Here is a 6,944-nt window from a genome sequence, read left to right as displayed (position 1 = left end):
ACTATGTGGTGGGGGCAGATTGGTAGAGGACCTTTGTCTTACGGATGTTTAGTGTAACATAGAAACATAGAAAATAGGTGCAGGAGTAGGCCATTCGGCCCTTTGAGCCTGCACTGCCATTTAATAAGATCATGGCTGATCATTCCCTCAGTACCCCTTTCCTGCTTTCTCTCCATACCCCTTGATCCCTTTAGCCGTAAGGGCCATATCTAACTCCCGCTTGAATATATCCAATGAACTGGCATCAACAACTCTCTGCGGTAGGGAATTCCACAGGTTAACAACACCCTGAGTGAAGAAGTTTCTCCTCATCTCAGTCCTAAATGGCCTACCCCTTATCCTCAGACTATGTCCCCTGGTTCTGGACTTTCCAAACATTGGGAACATTCTTCCTGCATCTAACCTGTCCAGTCCCGTCAGAATTTTATAAATTTCTATGAGATCCCCTCTCATCCTTCTAAACTCCAGTGAATAAAGGCCCAGTTGATCCAGTCTTTCCTCATATGACAATCCAGCCTTGTCAAACAGGTATTTCCCCCATCCCATTCTCAGGGGCTCCCAGTCTCTTCAGGTTGGTGATGTGATCCCCAAGCTTCTTGATCATCTTCACTTGTTCATCCAAGTAATGGGTCTCCAGGAAGTCACACAAATGAGGGTCGGTGCTCCCAGTGGAGAGTTTGTGCAGATCAAGCAGACTCTGGTTCACATTCTTCTCCATCTGCAGAGCTCTCTGCATCGCCTCCAGACCATTGCTCCACTCATCCTGCTCTGGTTTCTTGATGATTCGTCCTCCACATCGATTCTGGAATTCCATCAGTTTCTCAGCATGCTCATGTTGCTCATGTGACTGCTCCTTGAAGAACTCAGCAAAGTGACGCAGGGCAACATCATCCCGGTCAAAGTAGAAGGACATAGAGAGATAATCGTAGGAGGAATAGAGCTCCATGTTGATCTGCTTGTTGACAGCATCCTCACAGTCCTAGTGGTAGTTCTGACACACTTGAGAAGCCATCTTAATGGTGTTTGTTTTTCTGAAGTATAAACTTTGTAGAAGTAAGGCCCATGCTCTTGTATGCTTCGGTGAAGGTATTGACGATGGCTTGGAGTTCGGCCTTACTGTAATTCAATGACAGAGGTTGGGATGATCTTGGATCTGGACTGGAGATGACGGAGCTTGAACCGTCTGTTCTATAGATTAGCTCCACTCCAGCAGGGAACTTGCTGACGGTGAGGTGGAGCATTGCAGCAAGGAAGATCGAGAAGAGCGTTGGTGCGATGACACAGCCTTGCTTGACCCTGGTCCGAATGTGAATTGGGTTTGTGGTGGATCCGTTGGTCAGGATCACGGCTTGCATGTCATTGTGAAGCAGGCGGAGGATGGTGAAAATTTTTGAGGGCAGCTGAATTTGAGGAGGACGCTTCATAGTCCCTCACGGTTGACTGTGTCAAAGGCCTTTGTGAGGTCAAAGAAGGCCATGTACAGGGGTTGGTGCTGTTCCCCGCATTTCTCTTGGATTTGCCACATGGTGAAGATCATGTCTATCATCTCTTAGTGGACGGAATCTGCATCTGGAAGGAGCTCTTCTGCCACAGGGAGAAGGCGATTGAGGAAGATTATTGCGATGACTTTCCCAGTGGCCAACAGCAGGGAAACTCCTCTGTAGTTACCGCAATCGGACTTGTCACCTTTCTTGAAGATGTTCACGATTACGGCATCTCTGAGATCTCCTGGCACGCTCTCCTCCTTCCAGATAAGAGAAATGAGGTCATGTATTCATGCCAATAGTGCTTCTCCGTCATGTTTTAGTGCATCGGCAGGAATTCCATCTGCTCCTGAGGCCTTGTTGTTCTTCAATTGTAGGATGGCCTTTTCTGCCTCATGCCGGGCTGGGGTTGTGCTGAGATAGTGGTGGGTGGGATGCTGCGGGATGGAGTCGAGGACAGTCACGTCGAAGACAGAGTCTCGGTTGAGGAGATCTTCGAAGTGCTCCTTCCAACGGGCACTAACTGTCTTTCTGTCCTTGATGAGCACCTCTCCATTCTTGGCCAGTAGTGGGATAGGACCTTGGGTGTTTAGGCTATAGGTGGTCTTGACTGCGCTAAAGAATCCACGCATATTGTGGTTGTCGACTAGCAGCTGGATCTCCTGCACTTCCTCCACCCACCATCTGTTCTTTAGGTCGCGAGTTTTTTGTTGGACCTTGGCCTTCAGATGTCTGTAGAGCTGTTTTCTTGCTCTCAAGAATGTCTTGCACTTGCGGCTTATTAGCTCCTGGATCACTTGGTCGTTCTCGTCGAACCAGTCTTGGGCCCCAATATTGATGAGCTGTATGGCCTGCCCATTTATCGGCAGTCCCTGGACGGCACCTACCTTTTTGACGCCTGCTGCCGCTGGGTCCAGCGGGAGCCAGTTTTGTCTCGGTATTGTGGACAGAAGCAGCAGCGGCAGGCAGCGGGAGTCGGCGGGCGGGCGTCAGTGGGTGGGAGGTGCAGGCCTCTCGATCGGAGAACTCCGGAGGCACTGCACCCCGCATGCGTGAGATTTGGTTTCTTGGTAGGTGATCACCGCCGTGCAACCACAAAGTGTGATGCAGATCCCGTGCTGGAGCATGGTAAAGGTATAATAATCTCCGGTGTGAGTAACGCTCATGGCATTTTAACGCAGTTTGTCGGCCATTATTGGTGTGCCCATGTAGAGATAGTACACCATGATGGCACAATGTGAGATGAGACGGCTCACATGTCAGCTTTACCTACCACCACCCCCCCTCCCCCCCACCATAGGTTGAAATGATGTCCTCTACTTGCAGATGGTCAGTCGGACAGCTCCGATCAATGCACGCCATCCACCTCTGGCACTCAAAAGAGAAGTGTGACCCCAACATTATCCCCAGCCCAAGACATGGGCTCCTTCCTTCACCACCCTCCCCCCCCCCCCCGCAAGATCACCCATTTCCACCGGACCCAACTCCGCCACCCAGCGTCACAAAGAAGAGGAGAGAGAGGAGGGAGAAGGGCTTGTGTTTGAGCCCCTTGAGGTGGAGGAGCTGGAAGAGGATGACATCAGCCTCCTGCCATGTGTGCCACCTGTCCGGGGTACCTTGGCGCCGGGCTCAGATTTCATGGGCTTTGAACCAGATGTAACACCTCCAAGTGCTGCCAGGCACAGAGGCCGTGGAGCTGACCCAACCAAGGCGTGTCAATCGACAACGACCCAACAAGCTGCTGAGGTTGCAGGACGACTCACAGCTATTCACAAGATGGAGGACGAGCGTGGAGATAGGTCGTGACCCACTGCAGACCATCATCGTCATAGGCAGTCCCTCGAAGCGAGGATGACTTGCTTCCACGCCAAAAAGGGATGAGTTCACAGATGTTTCAATGAAGGATCTAATATTCCAGATCCCGAACGACATCTTGAAGGGTGGAAGATGCCTGTGTGTGGATTTTTTTAACGTGTGGAGACTGTTGCACACCAGCCACCACACGGGCTTGACAGAACTAGGTCTTGGTCCAGTGGCAAGGATTACCCAAGACGACTGGAGACTAGTTCTGCTACACAAACCGAGCGCACACATATCGCAGTGTGGGCTGGCCCATGCTGCCCCTGGGCCCTCGCCTTTTCTGAGCCCCAAACTCACGCTTCTCCTGGGTCCCAGTCACTTCCACCTACAAACTCTTGCCGCTCCTTCGCCCCTCCTGCTGTGCCTGCCCGCACTGCAATCAGCGACCTGGCTTTGCAGCCAGCGCCCTCCTGCAGCAGCACGCGCTGCTCCCTGCAGTGGTATGCTGCCTCACACTGCTCCTTCCAATGGCCCCGGCCTGCTGAAGGCCTTGCAGGCCGGGACTGCACCAACCACCAGGCTGGGCTGCCGCCCGCCGCCCCCCCCAATGGCCCCGGCCTGCTAGAGGGAGCAGCGTACGATGGCCCGGCCTGGAAATCGGCGCAGTCCCGGCTGCAAGATCATGGCTGGGGCAGCTGCCACCATAGAGACCTTTGCTCAGCAGAATACTGACAGGATGGAGCGGCTCATTAGTGTGTTGGAGCACACCAGTGATTCTGTTGAGGCGATGAGGCAAGCGATGGCTTCTGACCAGGTCGTGCAAGCCCCCGAGCCCACATCCTCAAGGCAGATGGATTCCGAGGAGCCGGAGATGCCGGGGCCTTCAGTTACGTCCCCTACCTTCTCGCCAAGATGGATACGTGTGCAGAGATCCGGCTGCCCACCTGCACAACCTGCTCAAGCAGAGGCGCTGAGGGGCAGGGGCACGGCACGCCGTGTTGAAGGCGGGGCAAAGAAGAGGACCATGGGCCTCACATCGAGGGGGGGAAGAGAGGTGGAGGTAATGGGTAGAGGGGTGGGTGTTGGTGGCGCAAATGTTCTTCATGTTACTACGTTAAGTCACTTTTGGTATGCTGAGATTTTCAATACAGTTACATTGTTCACCCGCTCTTGGTCAGTGTCTCATTTTTACATAATGTGTGGTGCTTTCTGAGAAAAACACAGCTCTCCTTCAGGTGTTCTACTCTAAGAAGAATATCTTGGCCTGCACATATGACTGCACTGTATAATGGAACCTGTCATCAGGCCATAGCGAAATGACAAGTAAGGATTACCAATGCTGGAAGGCTGCTATTCAATGCTAGTCAGTGGAACTATTTGCAGGGCATACATTAAGGCTTGCACTTCAACCCACTTTTTATTATGACATACATCGCAGAGTACCACCCCTGAGATGACATGGTCATCAGTAATATTGTAATCCATTGTATTTTTCCGTCTTCCATACCTCATGTCATGTTGTTCTCACTATCACTTGCAGTGTGCTGCCATAGCGTTACATAAGGACATAAGAACATAAGAATTAGGAACAGGAGTAGGCCATCTAGCCCCTCGAGCCTTCTCCGCCACTCAACAAGATCACGGCTGATCTGGCCGTGGACTCAGCTCCACTTACCCGCCCGCTCCCGATAACCCTTTATTCCCTTATTGGTCAAAAATCTATCTATCTGTGACTTGAATACATTCAATGAGCTAGCCTCAACCGCTTCCTTGGGCAGAGAATTCCACAGATTCACAACCCTCTGGGAGAAGAAATTCCTTCTCAACTCGGTTTTAAATTGGCTCCCCCGTATTTTGAGGTTGTGCCCCCTAGTTCTAGTTTCCCCGACCAGTGGAAACAACCTCTCTGCCTCTATCTTGTCTATCCCTTTCATTATTTTAAATGTTTCTATAAGATCATCCCTCATCCTTCTGAACTCCAACGAGTAAAGACCCAGTCTACTCAATCTATCATCATAAGGTAACCCCTTCATCTCCGGAATCAGCCTAGTGAATCGTCTCTGTACCCCCTCCAAAGCTAGTATATCCTTCCTTAAGTAAGGTGACCAAAACTGTACGCAGTACTCCAGATGCGGCCTCACCAATACCCTGTACAGTTGCAGCAGGATCTCCTTGCTTTTGTACTCCATCCCTCTCGCAATGAAGGCCAACATTCCATTCGCCTTTCTGATAACCTGCTGCACCTGCAAACTTTTACTGTTTTTTTTTCCAAGGTGGATGACCTCACACTTTCCGACATAGTATTCCATCTGCCAAACCTTAGCCCATTCGCTTAACCTATCCAAATCTCTTTGCAGCCTCTCTGTGTCCTCTACACAACCCGCTTTCCCACTAATCTTTGTGTCATCTGCAAATTTTGTTACACTACACTCTGTCCCCTCTTCCAGGTCATCTATGTATATTGTAAACAGTTGCGGTCCCAGCACCGATCCCTGTGGCACACCACTAACCAACGATTTCCAACCCGAAAAGGACCCATTTATCCCGACTCTCTGCTTTCTGTTAGCCAGCCAATTCTCGATCCATGCTAATACATTTCCTCTAACTCCGTGTACCTCTATCTTCTGCAGTAACCTTTTGTGTGGCACCTTATCGAATGCCTTTTGAAAATCTAAATACACCACATCCATCGGTACACCTCTATCCACCATGCTCGTTATATCTTCAAAGAATTCCAGTAAATTAGTTAAACATGATTTCCCCTTCATGAATCCATGCTGCGTCTGCTTGATTGCACTATTCCTATCTAGATGTCCCGCTATTTCTTCCTTAATGATTGTTTCAAGCATTTTCCCCACTACAGATGTTAAACTAACCGGCCTATAGTTACCTGCCTTTTGTCTGCCCCCTTTTTTAAACAGAGGCATTACATTAGCTGCTTTCCAATCCGCTGGTACCTCCCCAGAGTCCAGAGAATTTTGGTAGATTATAACGAATGTATCTGCTATAACTTCCGCCATCTCTTTTAATACCCTGGGAATCATTTCATCAGGACCAGGGGACTTGTCTACCTTGAGTCCCATTAGCCTGTCCAGCACTACCCCCCTAGTGATAGTGATTGTCTCAAGGTCCTCCCTTCCCACATTCCTGTGACCAGCAATTTTTGGCATGGTTTTTGTGTCTTCCATTGTGAAGACCGAAGCAAAATAATTGTTTAAGGTCTCAGCCATTTCCACATTTCCCATTATTAAATCCCCCTTCTCATCTTCTAAGGGACCAACATTTACTTTAGTCACTCTTTTCTATTTTATATATCTGTAAAAGCTTTTACTATCTGTTTTTATGTTTTGCGCAAGTTTACCTTCGTAATCTATCTTTCCTTTCTTTATTGCTTTTTTAGTCATTCTTTGCTGTTGTTTAAAATTTTCCCAATCTTCTATTTTCCCACTAACCTTGGCCACCTTATACGCATTGGTCTTTAATTTGATACTCTACTTTATTTCCTTGGTTATCCACTGCTGGTTATCCCTTCTCTTACCACCCTTCTTTTTCACTGGAATATATTTTTGTTGCGCACTATGAAAGAGCTCCTTAAAAGACCTCCACTGTTCCTCAATTGTGCCACCGTTTAGTCTGTGTTCCCAGTCTACTTTAGCCAAC

General features: G+C 49.3%; 1 pseudogene; it reads right to left on the bottom strand.

Annotated features, from left to right (window-relative positions):
- Window positions 1-520: 520 nt before the first annotated feature.
- LOC139259447 (ferritin heavy chain, oocyte isoform-like) lies at window positions 521-1,012 on the bottom strand (annotated as a pseudogene).
- Between the last annotated feature and the right edge of the window lie 5,932 nt (window positions 1,013-6,944).

This window comes from Pristiophorus japonicus, chromosome 3 (assembly GCF_044704955.1).
Source record: "Pristiophorus japonicus isolate sPriJap1 chromosome 3, sPriJap1.hap1, whole genome shotgun sequence".
NCBI classification, from domain to species: Eukaryota; Metazoa; Chordata; class Chondrichthyes; family Pristiophoridae; genus Pristiophorus; species Pristiophorus japonicus.
This window is presented reverse-complemented; position numbering and strand designations above follow the sequence as displayed.